Source organism: Parasteatoda tepidariorum, chromosome 3 (assembly GCF_982258835.1).
Source record: "Parasteatoda tepidariorum strain Cologne lab strain chromosome 3, Ptep-v5.0, whole genome shotgun sequence".
In the NCBI taxonomy this organism is placed as follows: Eukaryota; Metazoa; Arthropoda; class Arachnida; order Araneae; family Theridiidae; genus Parasteatoda; species Parasteatoda tepidariorum.
The window spans coordinates 53142608-53162692 of NC_141757.1; the positions used below are offsets into that span (position 1 = coordinate 53142608).

At 28.8% G+C, this 20085-nt stretch overlaps 1 protein-coding gene across 2 annotated transcripts in view; it reads right to left on the minus strand.

The window, feature by feature from the left end:
* Positions 1 to 20085, minus strand: part of LOC107446094 (uncharacterized) — a 30321-nt gene that overhangs the window by 9382 nt on the left and 854 nt on the right. Inside the window, exon 1 of one of the 2 annotated variants that reach the window (XM_043051750.3) lies at positions 3997 to 4253. The exons of the other annotated variant lie outside the window; for it this stretch is intronic. The gene's annotated coding sequence lies outside the window, so the exon portion shown is untranslated. Of the gene's footprint in view, positions 1 to 3996; positions 4254 to 20085 lie in introns of those variants that run through there. 2 annotated transcript variants of the gene reach the window in all.

Sequence of the window (20085 nt, forward strand, 5' to 3'; positions counted from 1 at the left end):
ATTTGTTGTCGTATGCCATTAAGGCAAAGGGGGTGCTCTTCTTCTTGTTTTCCAGTTGCGCCATCTATGGACAAGAATTCGATTTCTACAACACACATACGTCACAACCCGTTACAGACCCATTTATACACAAATCGCAATTTTGACCTGAACTAGAGAGCGATCAATCCTCAATTCGGTACCCTCAGTGGTATGATTTGTTATGGGAACGTGGAGGATTTCGTGACTCAACAGACTGAACGTGCACCAGTCACCATTTACTTCACGGAGGTCTTTGGCCGTCGGGGATCAAACTCACGACCTGTTGGACATGGTCCCAACAACCTACCAGCCAAGCTATCCCGGCCCAATTTTAATTATATTGAACTTATAAAATTTGAATTAAAATTGACAATGAAAAACATCTGCAATATAATAGCGATGCAAATAACTGATAGTTGAATTTTTATAATATTGTTTCTGATGACTTATAAATATTTACAATCTGAAGGTAATAGAAAAAACACTTGTAAAATAGTAAACCAAAATAATATTTAAAATTGAAGGGATTTCTATTAAGAAGCAACATTTGAGCGATAATAAACAGTTTTAACTCCTTTCTTAATGAATAAACAATGTTTCTATTTTTAGATTCATAAACAAGAATCTTTCTCACTATGGTCAGTGTTTAAAGATATTAGTAGGTGTTGAAATAACTGTGTTTCGACCTTGAAGACAGGTTATTCTTTATAGTAACGAAACTTTAGTATGCCATGCATGTTTTATCTCCTTATTTGTGCATTATTCACATTTAGATTTGTTCATATGTAACGCAATAGTTTATCCACTCTTCCATTTAATCCTATCCAAATGTTAAAATGAATACTTTAATTATAGGATAATTTTTTCAAAAAACATATCGAAATTACCTTATTTACAAACTTAGTAAAAATTTTAATTCATTTATTTAAATTATTTAAAATTAAATCATAAATCGAAAATAGTATTGCTATGCCAATATTTGTGGGGGGGGGGATTCTATAAATGGGGTGTGATGTAAAAAATTTCGGTATAAAGTATCGGCACCTTGGGTACATCATTCGTAAAATTCCTTTTTACCGTAAAATACTATAGCGCAATTTTTACAGTAATATTTGTTTAATTTGAGAGATTCAGTTATTTTACGGTAATTACAGTGAATTCGCGATAACTCGAATCTGATAGGACTGACGAAAAACTTCGACATATCGGAAGTTCGACTTATCGTTAGTTTCGGTTTTGGACTTTCAAAATATTGTCGCATTATTTAATTAATGCTTATTAATTACAAATCTTCTAAATGCTTACAATATTTAAGATAATTTTTCTGACAAGCCATTTACGATAAGACTGTTAGAAGCACTTTATGATACCCTGGTCCATCGGCTGCAACTTTGCTGTTGTATTTGGCGGGAGAAACTGCAAGTTTGCTGCTTTCAAATTAGGTTGATCACTATGCGCTGTGCATTTATCCATAAAGAGTATCACTTTTCTTTTTTAGCGAAGAATTTCCGATCCAATTTTCTTACATAGTCTTCAAATAAAACTGATGTCATCCAGAACTTTTTGTTAGACTTGTAATCCAAAGGATATGTTTTTCATTCTTGAAACATCGGGGATTTCGGTATTTTCCGATAACAAGTAAGGGCAATTTCTTTATCCCAGACGCATTTCCTTCAACTAGGACAGTCAAACGTTCCTTGCTCATTTTACCCCCTGAGCAGTTTTCATCCTTAAACATCATAGTCTTATTTAGAAGACATTTAAAAAATAAACCCATTTCATTAATATTGAAAACATCATTTTAACTGTATCCTTGAAGTAAATTTGGTAACGTTTCATTTAATCACTTTTCACATACTTCAAGAGGGACAGTTTTAGCTTATCCATGAAGAATTCGAAAGACATTGTGCGTGTTTTGCAAAGGAAGGGGCAAAATATCAGCTCCTGTGGTTTTTTTCTTGCTTTAAAAGATCCCAAAAAAATCGAGATAAAGGGAGTAAAATTCGAGTAATCGAGAATAATTAACATGAAATTGAAGATAAAAGGGTCGGGACCTCATTAAAAAATCGAGTTATAGTAATATTCGAGTTATCGTACTTCGAGTTATAGCGAATTGACTGTATTACTGTAAAAATAACGGTGTGTCAGATTTTTTGCTCCGCAACATGTTTATATAACCGATAAAAATGGATTTTACAGTAAAAAGTACCGGCACCCTGGGTGCCGGTACTTTTTTCCGTAATTTGATTCGGGATTTTTTACAGTGTGGATTTCTAGAATCGTTTTCCAATTTTAATTTTTAAACTTTTTTTTGTGGAATCGATGTAAATAATGTTGTTGTCTAGATGTGATAAAACATATAAGGACAAATTTTTTTAAGCAACAAGTTTGCTCTACGTTGCGTTGTCAGTTGTGAGCATTTTTTAGAAGAAAGATAATGCATACAAACTTTTCTTACATTTTAACATTATGATACAAGAGCATATAAAGCTTATTAAAAAGTAATCAATAACACAGGTCTTCAAAATTAAAGTTATGAAATTTGCTTGTAATGTAACGATTGCTTTTTATATTGTTTGGGGAGTTGATTTCAAGTATATGGTATTAATTTCATATCAGTCACATAAGGGTTTTTTTACAAAATGGCCTTATACATATATAGAGAAAATGCCCATTTTGCATATTCTGTGGGTGAGGGTGAAACTAAACCATTGCTATACAGACAAGTGAGGTATTGTGTGTTTAGTATGCGTTTATGCTGCAATTGAATGAGATCAAACTCAAGTCTATATGGCAAATAGTTAAGACACGTGGTTATGTATAGAAATTACGGTTTTATGTATAAAAAGTGCACTTTTGTTGTTTTAACTATTTACGTGACAGGCAAGTGGAGGTGTTGTTTTAAGCATTTTATGTTCTGAATTGAATGAAACAGAAACAAAATCGATGTGATTAATAGTTAAAAAATTGTAGAAGTGTTTGTAAACAAAAAGTGTAAATATATATTTACAAGTCTGGCGTTGCTACATAAGTAAGTAAAGAATTGTTCATAATGTATTTTTTTAATGTTTAGTCCAATAAAATCAAAATTAATCCAATAGACCTAACAGTTTAAAAAGTTATAAACTTGATGGGTATAAATCAAAAGTAATAATTTCCATACATGAACACCGCATTTTTTTCCAAACTATTAATTCTACCAATTTAATTAATTTTTTTTTGTACTTAACATAAAAAAAGTATAGAAGAAACAATGCTCTCTTGCTCGATGGTTGTGTCAGATGCGTAGATAGGTTTAAGCCCAAAACGAGTATAAATGAGTACAAAACAGTACTGTTTACTTGTAAGACAATTATAACTTTTGTACTATTAGTAGGTTTAAGCCCAAAACGAGTATAAATGAGTACAGAACAGTACTGTTTACTTATAAGACAATAATAACTTTTGTACTATTAGTTTTAACGACTTGGATTAATTATAATCGACTCTGATAAATAAAATAAGTTAAAAACCATACCTAATTTGTTTAGATAGAGATATTAAGAGCAATTTTGAAATATAATCCATTAAAATGCAAATGTTATTTCTTAAGTTATTTTTATTTGTTTGTGTTTCAGATTGGCCCAAATATTTTAATTTTTGGCAAAACTGTCAATGTATGACACTAAATGCTTATAATTTTTTTAGTAAATGACAATACAATGTGATGACTACGAAAATGTAAATTTTTTAATTAGTGGAATACGTGATATACAAGTTTTTCACTAGTTTTCCTGAAATCAAAATTCAAAAATTGATCAGAATCCCATATTGGTATTTAAATTTTATAGTGGCAGGTTAAGTTAAATTAATTAAAAATACTAATAGACTAATTAACCGCTCATTTTTACGAAGAAAAAAAAGCTGTACAAAAGTTTTTATGCATCAAGAATAATTTTTAAAAAAATTTTATTTTTAGAATTTTAAGTACCTTACCTTTTCAGTTTTTCATTCAGGATTTTTAAACGAATGATTTAGAACTAAATTTTGTTCAGGTTGATTAAGAAAATTGTTGTTCAAAAAATTGCTGTCAAGAATATGCTTAAAATACTGATTTATTTGGGTTAAGATAATTTAATTCAATCAACATTAATAAAATATCCATTTTGTAATAGATTCAATTGCAATGAATTTCGCACCGTTCTCGAAAAAAGGAAAACCACGACTAAAAGAAGGCTTTAATTTAAACGCACTGCCGGAAATGAACAAAAAAGTTTTTTATTGTTCCGCGTTATGTTTCCTGCAATTTTCTAATCTATCAAGCCTCACCGCGAAGAATTTTTACTTCTTAAAAAGAACATCAAATTTTTTTCTGTGACTTTGAATCGTGGGTTTTAACCTTGCTTCCAAAATAATAAAAATGTTAGTGCAATAAGAAAACAAAATTAGTTTAATTTTTGCAGCACTTAATTTCACTGCACAAAGGATCATCTCTTATATAAATTTTTAGTTTCATAATTATTAGGCCAATCAGGCTCTTTTATGGGGCTATTTCCATTATTTTCTAATTATTGGTAGTAGGCGTAAACGAAGTTGCTGTAGAAGGTACTAATTTTGTACATCTATTTTCAATGTAAATAAATCATTGATATTAGAGAGATATTAATGGTGCCTTAGTTATTAATAAAACTTAAATCAGAGTCATTTTCATTTAGTCATATCAAAAATGGTTATATACTTTGGTATACTCGTTTTGTCATAATCATAATTATTGATATTAAAGAGATATCAATAGCGTTTTAGTTGTTACCAATAAAATTTAAAACAGAGTTATATCAGAGTCATTTTCATTTAGCCATATCAACACTGCTGGTTATAAACTTTGTCATACCCGTTTTATCATAATCAAAATCATTGATGTAGCTCAGCAATTTCAAACTGGCGGCCCTCGGGCCACATCCGGCCCACGAAGCCTTTTTTTGTGGCCCGCGAACTAAAGTATATTAGTTGTCATTTTTTGCGGACAATTTTCGCAAAAAATCTATATGGGCTTGAAATACTTTTCTTTCGCTAAAAAAAAAAAAAAACTAATTTTTCGTTTCTGTGAAATTTAACATACCAACGGGGCGAAAAAAAATTTTTCTCAGGTTTTACATCCAAGAAAATATTTATTCAAATACAAAAATAACCGTGTATGTTGCTTACTAATCTACTTCTAAATTTAATTTGTAATTTAATACGTTTGTTTCATACAAGTTGATAAAAATCTGACAGTAATAATGTTCCTTCAAACATAAAAGAGTCCTATATAAAATTTTGATAAAGTTGCGGCCCGCCATATGACTGGTGTTTTTAATTGCGGCCCCCGGCCTCATGTAAGTTGGAAACATCTGATATAGTTGTTGATATTAAAGAGACATCAATAGCGTTTTAGTTGTTAGCAATAAAATTTTAAAACTGAGTTATATCAGTTATTATATTTTCATTTAGCCATACCAAAAATGGTTATATACTTTGTCACGGATATATTATATAGCGACTGTCAGTTGCATTCAATGAGCCAACCAGAACTACTATGAATAGGTTGACGAGCCAATCATAAAAAATCACATCGAAACAAATATTTTAAAAAAATTTCGAGTTATACAGTAAAATGGAGTTGTATCTGAATTATGAAATACATATCAGGAGAAATTAAATCTTTAATTTGATAATGATCTAATTTATTCATTCTAGATGGACGCTGTAGTCTATAGTGTTTTAGTGCATTTTTTGTGCTCTGTTTTGGTTTATAATCAACACTTAATACCTACGAATCAGGCTGAGAATTATTTTAGACATTTTGTTGACTTCACTTGAATTAAGATGAAATAAAATAACCACCAGCGATTCGTTCAAACTTTGTAACCCTGATGAAAGCAAACAGTTTTCTTCATTGAGCGTAGAAAAGTAATAATCAAGTTGACATTTATAGCACGCTTAATAAAATGAGCACTCTGAATAACTTTTAATCTAATGATCAGATTTTTATGCACTAATACTCAATATTGGTTGTTCGAGGGTCACACTTTTAATATACTAAATCATTAGTGCAGACGATATTTTAAGTTTATTAAATCAGATACTATAACGTTCTTTTTACGACGGATTCGGTTTTTTAACCCTCAAAATATGGGAGGGGAGTATCCACCGTCTGAAAAATATGGTGCCAATAGTTCAGATTTGGAGAATGGTCAAGTTTTGATCCATTAATGTCAATTTTACGTTTTGTGTAACAGGAGAGCTTTCTATTAATTTTAACTAAATTAATTACAATTCTAACGCATACAATTATATCCATTTAAGAGAATGCGGAGAAGATTTGATAAATCATTGTTCTAAATTAGGTCACAATACAGCATAATGTTTTAAATTTTTTTCAATACTTATACCATTTTCTGTCAACTTTATTCAGTCATATATAAAACATAATTATTTGTCCACTGCTGGATTCGCACTCTTATCTGGAAATACTATCTTTAGACTTTGTGTACTAATGAATTATACGGTTTTATTGTTTAATTTATAACTGCGACTTAACGGTAGAAGCCTTCCGCATTCAACCTTATTTACATGCATATTTTTTTATCTCTTAGATAATTTTCGAACTCAACAATAAAGGGTAAATATTTTTTTCCTTTTTAGTTTTTTCGAAAAAAGGAAAGAGAATAAATAAACATGTTACATGATATTTTAAGACTGTATAAGATAGTAATTTGTTTTATAACTTTTTAATTAAGTTGATTGAAATTATATATTCTGGGATGTTTTCTCTTACCGTTATAGAGTAGAAAAGAGTTATAGCCAGTATTTAAAATATATATATATATATATATATATATATGGGTCATTCTCACGACAACTGTCATTTTTCAGTTCATAAAATCCCGAAAAAGTAAAGTGAATAAAAAGCTCTGAAACTTTTTATATTAATAGAAATATGTAATGGCATTAAGAAGAAAGTATATATCCTATAAAATATACTTAATATTTAAATTAATTAATTTTTTGAATAATTAATTTGTAATTAATTAATTTATAATAATTAATAATTAATTAATTAATTTAATAAATAAATTAATTAATTTAATAAAATTATTTATTAATTTTTTAATTTATTTTTCAAATTAATTAATAAGTAAATTAATTATTTTCACTATTTAAAAAGTGAGGGAATGACACTAATAGTGAGGGAATGATATTTTATTTTAATACATGTTTTTATCTAAGTTACATCTACCTAAAGTTTGAAAATGAAAACATACTAAGTATATCTAATATTTATTATAATTTACTCTTATATATTTAATAGTTTTTACAGGTTTGGGAAATAAAATTGGCTGGCACGATTGAACAAAAAAAAATTTAATAATATACTCATCTTGAATCATTCCCTCACTTCAGCGTCATTCCCTCACTTTATACACTAGTAAGGGAATGACGAATTCAATAAAATTTAAAAATAGCAGTTAGGCCTAATTAATTTCTGAAGTCAATCACATACAATTATATTCATACAAGAAAGCAACATATAATTATCCACTTTCTCGATGAAATTGTATTTTATTTTACTCTAAAAAATGACATGAGGGAATGACAAATGTAAAAAATTTTACCTGTTTTGATTCATTCAAATTTATTCCACAGCAAGGCTTCTTTAAGTTGAAGATGGAAACATGCTGCAATTTTGTTCTATGATGCCAGTTGTTAACTTCTGAAGTTTTTATTAAAATATTTTTATTCTAATAAGATTGCAGGTGATAAGAACATTGTTGTGAGGGAATGACGCGAAACACTGGGGACAAAGTTTAAAATAGTGCTGTGTTAATATTTTTATCAGAAATTAAATTTAAAATTGATTTTCTGAATTCTATATTTCAGTATTCTGAAATAAAAAACACGAATTTGTAAAAAAATTTTTTTTATTTCAGTAACAATTTTTTTCTTTTTTTAAATCAGCAGTGGGGACAAGTGAGGGAATGACATATTGGTATATTTTAGTTACCTAAAATAAATAAAAAATAAAAATTGATAATTTTATTTTTATTCTTTTGTTAGCTTGCATTCTGAAGGACACTTTCCCTGAATTTTTTTTTTCGTAAGCTGTAAAACAAACATAAAATATACTGGGGACATGAAAATGACTGTTTTTGTGAGAATGACCCATATACAGTGGTGGCCAAAAGTGTGGACACTTTTTGAAAGTTTTATGTTTTTCAACTTTGCGTGCTTGTAGAATATATTAATTTTTACTTAAAAACAAACGTTTATATATCAAATTGAAGGTAATTTAATGTAGAATTTAATCATAAATACAGTATTACAATATCTGCATTACAAAAAAAGTTATGCAACTATAAGTAAGATCTATCTTAGATTTGCATTTTTTTAAAGTGATACTTACACAATCAATACTTAGTAGGATAACCCTTATTTTTTAAGACAGCTTCACAGCGTCTTTTCATCAAGTGAACGAGTGTTTGGAGTTCATCTTTCGTAATCACATGGTGCCAAGAATCAATTATAGCTTCAATAAATTGTCTTTTATTGGATGGACGTTTTTTTCGTACAAGAATTTTCAAACGTCGCCACAAATTTTCAATTGGATTGAGATGAGGGCTGTTTCCTGGCCATGGTAATATATCTATGCCTTTATTTTGAAACCATGCTTTGCATACTTTTGTGTGGCATGGAGCTGAATCCTGCTGAAAAATAAATGGTGCGTTATTGGAGAAGAGATCCCTGATGGAAGATATCAATTTTGGTTTCAGGGCAGTTTCGATGTATTTTTTGGCATTCAGGATGCCATCAATCACTTGAATTCGGCCCACACCATCTGCAGACATACATGCCCAAATCATGACATTTGTTGGACTTTTAGTAGTTGCTTCAATGCAATCAGGATGAAGCGCTTCACCTACTCTACGTCTCCCGTATTTTCTACCATTTCTTCCAAAGAGCGATATTTTACTCTCATCACTCCAGATTACTTGCTTCCATTGATTTTCTGACCATTTAATCTGTTCTTTTGCCAATTTAACTCGCTTTTCGCGTTGCTTTTGATTTAAATATGGTTTTTTCCTTGGAATTCTAGCTTTTAGTCTAAATCCTGATAACCTTCTTCTTATTGTTCTTGAACTTACTGCAATACCAGCTGCATTCATTTCACATCTAATGGCATCTGATGACATTTTTCTATCTTGAAGGCATAGCCATTTAATTTTTCTATCGGTAGTAGCACTTGTGCATTTTTTCGGCCTGATTTGGCATCCTGAGTGCTAAAAAATACATCGAAACTGTCCTGAAACCAAAATTGATACCTTCCATCAGAGATCTCTTCCCCTACAACGCACCATTTATTTTTCAGCAGGATTCAGCTCCATGCCACACAGCAAAAGTATGCAAAGCAGGCTTTCATAATAAAGATATAGATATATTACCATGGCCAGGAAACAGCCCTGATCTCAATCCAATTGAAAATTTGTGGCGACGTTTGAAAATTCTTGTACGAAAAAAACGTTCATCCAATAAAAGACAACTAAGTGAAGCTATAATTGATTCTTGGCACCATGTGATTACGAAAGACGAACTCCATACACTCGTTCACTCGAAGAAAAGACGCTGTGAAGCTGTCTTAAAAAATAAGGGTTATCCTACTAAGTATTGATTGTGTAAGTATCACTTTAAAAAAATACAAATCTGAGATAGATCTTACTTATAGTTGCATAAATTTTTTTGTAATTCAGATATTGTAATACTGTACTTATTATTAAATTTTACATTAAATTACCTTCAATTTGATATATAAACGTTTATATTTAAGTGAAAATTAATATTTTCTACAAGCACACAAAGTTGAAAAACATGAAACTTTCAAAAAGTGTCCACACTTTTGGCCACCACTGTATATATATATATATATATATATATATATATATATATATATATATATATATATATATATATATATATATATATATATATATGTATGTATGTATGTATATAAAGACATGTGAAGTTAAAACAAGACTTCAAACTGATCCCACACATCTAACAAACTATTTCTGTAAAACATACTTTAAGTATATATATAATTCAGCCGAAATAAACCGATCATTCCTTTAAATTTCATTTTAAAGTGAAAAAAAAATTATTTTGAAAAGAGCATATAACTTTCAAAGTAATATTCAAAAATACAGTTATTTCTAGATGGATTCAGTTTTAGTTAATTTCATAACCGTCGTTGAACAGCCAACCCAATTTTATGGGTTCACGACTACTAATGTTCAACACCGTAGCCTTGTAATTTTGAACCCAATCCAGAAGACAAAGGAACTCCTGTTTCGAGTATTGGAAGAAATTTGCCTTCGTGGAGGACTTTTTGATGGAGCTAACCCGCATTTGCTTTACATGGAGAGGAAGACCACGAGAACCTCCCACGGTTAGTCTGACGGAAAGGGAACTCCTACCCATGATCCGTCTACCACTGAGGATATTTCACGTCAGCACTGTGGTCGGTGCAAGCCAGATGCGGAATTTGTATTGACAGGGATTCGAACCCGGTTCGCCTCATTGAAAGGCGAACGCTCTATCCCCTGAGCCATCGCTGCTCAGATGGATTCAGTTGTAAATTTTAATTAAGAAAATACAAAAAATTTACAACTGAATCCAAATTAAAAAAAAAAAAAAGATGGATTCAGTAGTAAATTTTTTGTATTTTCTTTTTATACATGTATTTTCGTTTTATACATGTATACACGCATCCAGCTCGCACCGATCACCGTGCTGACGTAAAATATCCTCAGGGGTAGACGGATCATGGGTTAGAGTCCCTTTACCGTCGGACTAACTGTGGGAGGATTTCGTGGTTTTCCTCACAATGTAACGCAAATACTGGTTATTTCCTTTAAAAGGTTCACCACTGTGATGCCAGAATTGGCATACACATATTTATTTTCTATCTTTTAAAATATCTTTCATTACTTAAGCTGATTTTTTATTAATAGAATTACATTTAAAATAAATCACAAACTTAATCTTTTTAAAACAAACATAAAATATTTATTTCTTCTCTTCCAGATCAATGTAACGGATACTTTTTTTATTTCATTTCTAATGCAGACTTATATATTCACTGTCGCCTTTAATCGAAAACAAAAATCTATTTATAACTTTTTATTCTAATTTTCCAACGGCTAAATGTTTCGGTTGCATGGTTGTAATAATTCTCATAAATTTGTTGGCGACTCGTGATCGCCAAGGTATTATTTTAACCCAATATTGATATGCTGGTTGGCTTTGTTTTGGCTATGCTATATTTTAATAAATCGCCAATTTTGGATCTCCATCCCATGCTTCTCCTGTGTCCGATCGGAACAAATTACATGTACTTTTTAATTTGGCTTTTGACTAGGCAGGTTGTGGGGGATTCGTCTCCCATGGCCTGTCCTTATTAATATTATTATACAAAAATGATTCAACTGAAATTCTTATGGATAATATATTTTTATATTTTGTAACTCGAGCTCTGCAAATATACTACTAAATAAAAGCCTTTTTTATTAATTCTAATCCGGCTCAACTATTATTTTCATCTTCTTCTGTTTTCATCACCATCTACAATTTGTCAATATCTCCAACTACTCCCAACAACCTGAGATTTCCATATCTCAACATAAATTGACCCTTTGGAAGAATTCTTTCTTCACAAAAATTGGTGCCTAGTTACAAGGAGCGAATTGGGTTATCAACGCAAGTCTTTAAAAGCATCTACTGATCTTCAAATCCATAATTTTTATCTTCACGGCTACTTCAAACCACTACTTCATACTGGAGCTGATGCTTAGCGGAGAATTTGCAATGCTGCGAATGGATTTGGAATTGAATGAAACTTGACCCTGGAATGGTTTCTTTAGATGTTCGACATTATCCCCTCCTACGCTACTCGAAAGAAATATCTATTAATTTATGATTCATCATAAAGAAGAAACTAAATTTGTGTTTCCTTCAACTCTCGTCTTGCTTTTGATTTCGTTTTCATCATCGAACAGTCATCCGTTACGTATCCTTTCAATTATTTATATTTTATGTTTACAACATTTAATTGAATTTAAAATTTTTGTATGACAAATTGATAGAGCATTTGACTTAAAAAATTTTTTTTTAAAAGTTAAAAATATAATAGAAAAGTTTAATTTTATTTTTTTACAACCTGAAATTTTGTAATTTATCCAGTTAAGCGGCATATTTGATTTTATTATTAGCCTTTTGGTGATGTTTATACAGGTGAAGAATTTATTGAAAATTGAATTATTGTTGGAACTAACTTGAATTCTGAAACGAATATATTTTCACAGGATTTGAATAATTTAGTTTATGTTTTTATTTCAGTGATAAGGATTTGTAATTAATTAATATACAAAAGAAATGATAAGTCAAATCAATTTTTCCATATTTTATTTTCTATAAAAAAAAAATCGAATGTTACGTATTTTATTAATGAACATTAACGATGTTTTCAGTGATTTTAAAGAATTTTTATTTATTCTTAGCAATAACATTTAAGAGCTTTTTATTATCCACATTGATTATTCTATAAAATGATATTTGAGTTATGATTTTAAATTGCCTATAACTCGTGAATTAAACTATTTTAATGTCTGAACTGAACGATGTAAATATACTTTGGTATTCAAGAAATTTATTTTTGGTAAATTACAAGGAATGTTTTCAGACTTTCTTGCGTTCTGTTTTTGTGGTGTTATGGGAGCTTTAGTGTTTTTGCACCTGATTTTACCAGTAAGCAAACTTTGTTAATTTGAAAAATTTCTTCAACTCTTGTATTCATATAACAGACAATTTCTTCAAAGCAAAACAAGAAATGATTATAGTGTTGGTTAGGTGTGATTTGCATGTGAAGTTTCTTTTAATATCTTGTATTTACAGATCGTGAGGTGTTTGACATTCTACTTATGTATAAATTTATTTTCAAAGATTAATTTCTGCAACCTAATTAAGAACAACGGAACTAAAATATTCATATCATATATTGGTTCATAAAAAGGAATTTAAAATTTTGAATGATTTAATTGGTCATTTTAACATGATTTATGTTACCGTTTATATTTTGGGTTGATCATTATCAAGAATTGCAATATTACAATAAAAATAAATTGATTTTATACTGTTTCCCATAAATTGATATACTATATATATATATATATTTCAAGTGAATTTTTATAATTATTGTTGTTGATTTACAAATGTTATTAAACTAAACCAGAAATGTATCTTAAATAATACTGATAATAATAATGATATATTTTATAAACCCTTATGCACACTTAAATTTTGCAATTTAAATTAGCTTCAAGCTAATTAAGTTATTTTGAAGTGCTCATAAATATCAATAATTAACTATCTATTTTTTTGAAATGTTGAAATTTTCAAATAAGATAACAATACTTAATAGGGAATATTGACATCTACAAGAAAACACAATAGGGAATAACATGTTATTAAAATGTATTATAAGGATTAAGCTATCCCAAAGTGATTCTTAATCAGTACTTATAGTAGTGTAACATAATTTCACCCAGATTTATTTTAAGAAGTAAAATAATAAACACACAATTACACACTTTTGTTATCTTATGAAACCATATTAAACTGATATTCCAGTCCTTTATAAATTAGGTTGGTATGAGTGTTTGAAAATTAAAGATTTCAGCCTCTATTTTTTTTCTTTAATTAAAAATTTCATTAACTGTCTCATTGTTGCTGTTGTTTTGCATGGAGGCATCTGTGCAGAATGATTTATGGTGATTTTCTTTACTTAGGTGCCAGGTAATTAAAACTCATTAAGTGACATAGAGATATTTTTAGAATAAAATGAACATAGTAATAAATAATTCATCTAATATTTTTTTTTAATTTTACAATAGCTATTATATTTAGCACAAATAGTTTTTCACTTACATAAGTAAGCTATTTTTTTCAATGCAAGTGCATATTCAATAGGGTTAATCCAAACAGTTACTCATGAATATTTTGTTTAATCAAAACATAAATAAATTGTGAAACTTTATTATATATATATATATTAAAAAAAAAAAAAAAGATATTCTATTGATTTGAACAATGCAACTACTGAATATCTTGTAAGCATTTTCATTTTTATTGAATAAGTGTCTAACTGAGCTAAAAATAAATTCAAAATGAAAATAATTGAGCATTTATATATAATATGACAATATTTTCCTTCATTAAAATGAAGTGAATTTTTATAGATGCAGTGAAAAATAAAATAAAAAAAAAAAAAAACTTTTATCTTCTTGAATATAATATACAGCCATGATAGTATAAATGATAATACAATGCATCATGTATGCAAAAATTCAGGTTAGAATCCTGATCATAGGCTTGCTATAACATTAATTCAAAAGTTGATAGGGTTAAAAAAAAAAAAAAAAACTATAAAATTATTTTACCTTGAATTTAATACTAGATAGCTGTGATAGTATAATTGTTAATACATTGTGTCACAAAAATTCAGGTTGGAATCCTGATCACATGCTTTCTAGATCATATTAGTTAGTTCAAAGGTTTTAAAAAAAAAAAAAAAAAATGTTAAATAAAAATATAGATTTACATGCTGCTTTTTTAGATAATTTTGCCTCTGAAATAAAAGAGATGATTTTACCTCTTGAAATATAAGAGATGAAAATTTTGCCTCTTGAAATATAAGAGATGATAATTTTGCCCCTTATGAAAAAGGGATGACTAAACCTAGGTAAATAATGTAACAGTCTGATCAACTGTTTGTTTAGAGCTAAAATAAAAGCTCATTTTTTTGAATGATATGCTCTGCTCAGTAGGTTTTTTTTTAATAATAACAATAAACTAAAGAATTTTTATTGACACTTATAATTATTTGAATATTTCATAGTAATAAACATTTTATTAACTTATAATAAGAAATATAGAATATGATAAGATAAATTGCACTTATATGTTTAAATATTTTGGATTGTATATGTATATCAATGTAAAAAAAAAAGTATAGATAATAAGGAAACTGTATGGTAAAATGAAATGATTTTGCAAATTATACTATTTGTTATGATTAAGTTTTCTCAAATTCGAGAGAAATTAGAATATCCTGTCCAGGTGATGACAATGCTCAGCTAATTTCACATCAACATAAGATTTAATAACATGAGTATTGAAAAGATATATTTGAAGTACAACTTGATGTCATAAATTTTTTTATAGTTTTGCTTTGATATTTAACTATACATAAGTGTATATTATAAGTTCCATGGATATATTATGTTTTAATGCATAAAATTTTTTTGTAACATGGGGGAGATCCAATAATAAAAAATAAAAAAAAAAATATCTATATATATACATATTTTTTTTCTGTGTTCAGCGGGGATATATGTGATGCCAGAATTGGCATACACATATTTATTTTCTATCTTTTAAAATATCTTTCATTACTTAAGCTGATTTTTTATTAATAGAATTACATTTAAAATAAATCACAAACTTAATCTTTTTAAAACAAACATAAAATATTTATTTCTTCTCTTCCAGATCAATGTAACGGATACTTTTTTTATTTCATTTCTAATGCAGACTTATATATTCACTGTCGCCTTTAATCGAAAACAAAAATCTATTTATAACTTTTTATTCTAATTTTCCAACGGCTAAATGTTTCGGTTGCATGGTTGTAATAATTCTCATAAATTTGTTGGCGACTCGTGATCGCCAAGGTATTATTTTAACCCAATATTGATATGCTGGTTGGCTTTGTTTTGGCTATGCTATATTTTAATAAATCGCCAATTTTGGATCTCCATCCCATGCTTCTCCTGTGTCCGATCGGAACAAATTACATGTACTTTTTAATTTGGCTTTTGACTAGGCAGGTTGTGGGGGATTCGTCTCCCATGGCCTGTCCTTATTAATATTATTATACAAAAATGATTCAACTGAAATTCTTATGGATAATATATTTTTATATTTTGTAACTCGAGCTCTGCAAATATACTACTAAATAAAAGCCTTTTTTATTAATTCTAATCCGGCTCAACTATTATTTTCATCTTCTTCTGTTTTCATCACCATCTACAATTTGTCAATATCTCCAACTACTCCCAACAACCTGAGATTTCCATATCTCAACATAAATTGACCCTTTGGAAGAATTCTTTCTTCACAACCACAAAAGCAAATTTCTCCCAATACTTGATCCAGGAGTTACCTTGTCTTCTGCATTGGGTTCAAAATTACAAGGCTTCGGAGTTGAACTTCGGCAGTCGTAGACGGAATCGGAGTTGATTATTAGGTCAACTGTTAGTCGCCGGTCATGAAATGAAATGAAATTAATTCATACTGTTATAATTAATTAAATTATACATTAATTAAATTATACTGTTATAATATAATAGTATAATTTTAATTATATTTTTATAATATAATTTAAAAGAAATATCGTGTCAAGACTTTTATAAAAAGTAGTACTTATTTGAACAAAGAGCTTTTTTTAAAAACTGATTGTGTGAAATTTGTTATACTGTCCTTGTTATAACAATTTTATTTTTTCCCCCAATAGTTTAACGTTTTATCAAAAGCAATAGCTTATTATTTTTAGATTATTAACATTTTTCTGTTTCATTCTTTTTTTTAGAGTATAGTAGAACCTCCTGTTGCCTAGATTAGCATTTAGATTCAACGTACTAGTATTTTAATTATAAATCCTTGTTTTACATCTATATAGAAAATTAGTGCAAAGAAAGATCCTCTAACAATATTTACTTTTTATTTGCATGAACAAAATTATGTTCAACTAAACATATTCTCAACAATTTGAAATTGGTGAACGCTGTTATAAATCCTTTTTACTAATATTCTCGTTCTAGTATAAAATTACATTCTAAACACGAACGTTTTAAAAATAGTTCATGATTTCTTAAAGTATTATCTCCTATCAAATGTTATTGCTACTTGAAATTAAAGTAAGAGGAAAAAATTATGATAACTTGGTCAGTTAAGTTCTACAATATCCTTTAGGGTACTACTGATATGTTATGTATTTTAACAGATAATTACAGAAACTCGAACTTGCTCTGTAATTTGATAAAATATCTAGCTTTTTCCTTCTGTAAATTGTTTTCTCAAACCTATGACTGACTGAAACGACTTTGTGTGACTAATACATACGAATGTCGAATTTATGCATCATTGAAGGAATATTCCAATCAATTCTTCTCGCATTTTAACAGCTGCAGCTTATATTTATTTACTAGATTATTGAACTAAAGGTTTTATGATAAATCTTTACTTTTACAACTGCTGCAGGTGTATCTTAAAAATGATATATCATTTTTATATATTTGAAAGGTATTCCCACACAAAAGACTGCAACAGGTTACCAGATATTGCACAATGACATTTTATATAAGATTTTGAGGTCTTAAGAAGCTTTGCATTGTAAAAACTTTTATGTGAGAATTTGTTGGAAATCACGTATCATGAATATCGGGTAAAATTAAAGAGAGCTAAAAACAGAAAGTTTCCTTAAAATAAAGAAAGATATTCACAGGTTTTGACTCGGTAATTTTATAGATATTGCAGTCTTTTTTAAATAGAATATGTGTATCAAGGTACGCGATTTCCCCACTCCATTACCATGGTATCCACAAATCTCGCTTTTTCCCCACGTCAGTACGTTAATATTATAATGATAATATTAGAATAATATGCAGTTTTGAGTTATACTTCTTAACTGCCGTGTGAATAAAAAGAGTAACGTTGCTGCATAGTTACTAAGGAGACAAAGGTAGAAAATTTGACCCCAATTTTAATTACAAAGAATAAAAGCTAGCACTCTGTAAATTACTTCCCGGTTCTTAGACAGTGGTTTTTTTTTTAACAGCTTTGAAATCAGAGTGGAATCTCAACTACTAGCAACACAATCAGAGAAAGTGCAAATCAATCAGAATACCGAGTTTTTAGTAGAAGGAATCGAATCCCGACCGAAGCCGTGGTTTAGGAAGGTTCTACCTATCACAAAGAATGGGCAGTTACTTACTTATGAAATAAATATCAAAACACTGAAATATCTTAAGAAAGTTCTTTTAGAGAAAGGCATAGAGAAAGGTATTTTCCGAGAACTAATATTTAACGGGAAACTCGGTTGAATGTGTTATTGTACGAGAACTTAGGAAACTTAACAACGAATCAAGTTCTTCTAAATTTATCTCTACACCAATTATTTTAAAAGGTAACAAAATTAAATCGTTACATGAAGTTGGGGTCAACCATAGAAGAACTATGGTAGCGGATAATTCCCAATGGAAGAAACTTTTGGAGACAATCTTGGCCTGCAACAGGCTGTAGAGCTACAGAAGAATTAAATTAAATGCATATAAATATTTGTGCTTGTATTAACTTAGTTTTTTGCTACAAATTTTTTCGTTTCGAAAATAAGGAAAATTTGAGCTTTATTGAATTAAATAAAGTAGAAATAGCAATATTTAGAAAAAAAAACAAAAATTGACTGTAGAGGTAATGTGCGGTTTATTGGTCATTTTAGATCGGACACGTGTTTCCCGGTGGTGATGAGGCAATTAAAGTAGATTGAAAATTCCAAAGGAAATTCTGAAAAAATATGCTATTTATCTCAATTGCATTTTATGGATAATTAAAAAAATTAGCAACTTCTGCAAAATCAAACTCTGTACTTATTTGCTATTATTAATTTTGCTAGCCAGGGAATTTATTTGTAAAGGTTATTTTGTCAAAACGAAACAAACTTTTAAGTTATAAATTTCTTTAACTTAAAGGATACACGGATCAAAGCCAGTAAACAATGCATTTTAAAGTAAAAGATAAATTTTATAAAAATAATTTAACTTAATGGTGTTAAACAAGAATTGAGAGACGGCATTGCCAAGTAAATCAGTCTTTACATTCATATGACAAGTTTATTTGGTAGTTAAAATGTACTTTTGATTGCCAATCAAATTTATTCAACTTTTTGATAATATATTTTTTGACAAAATATTTTTTGCTGTTGAAAATTTTTCTTTTCTTATGATTCTGACTTAAATGATCAAACCCTTAAATGTTAACTCAAACAATTTTTTTATATGCGCTTAATGCATCTAGACGCAGTTGGTGCCCAACGTTATTAATATGTGGCAATAAAAGGTTTTAAAATTAGAGTTTAATAATTTTAAACGTCTTTAAATTGTAATGGCCTGTGGACAAATAAGAACAAGCATATTTATGTTTATAATTGCGTATGGCGGTTAAATGTAGCACTTCTTGAATTTTTAATAACTTACGTTAGTCAGCGTTTATTATTATTTTTTTTTCCTTTTCTTTTTTTTCCAACACGCGTTTTTAATTTAGCATTTAAACTAAACGCTAAGGCGAACTAGGTATCTCAATTTTTCTCGATATTCGTCTGCTTCCATTTTTTTTAAAACATTTTGTTACTATGCTGTTTCTATGACAGCGTAGCACTGAAACAACAAAAAACAATTTTTTTTAATAGTCCATGTGAACAACTCAATGTAGAAAGATATAATATATCACTAAATGATCCAAAAAATATTAGTCATCTGTAAAAAAAAGAAGTAAAAAAAGAACTCCATGCCAATCGGAGAAGCCATTCAAAAGATATTAGGAAAAGTTAAATCTTGGTTTTCAACAACCATTGGTTTTCAACAATGGAATTTCGTATTCTCGATATTGCTCCCGAAAAAGAACACGATCCAAATTCGTGCTCCGTTCTCGAGTTATTAGTGATCATTCATACAGACAGACTTTCGTTTTAATATATACATAAGAAGTAGTAATGCAACTTTTTAAATATATATAAATGCTAGTGATTTAAGTGATAGTATGTTTACACCCTTTTCAGTTAGCTGGATGCAAGGAAATAAACCTAATTATTTATTTTTTAATATATAATTATATTTAATTTCGTTTAATTTAATTTTTTTGAGTTTAAGAAATAAATATAAT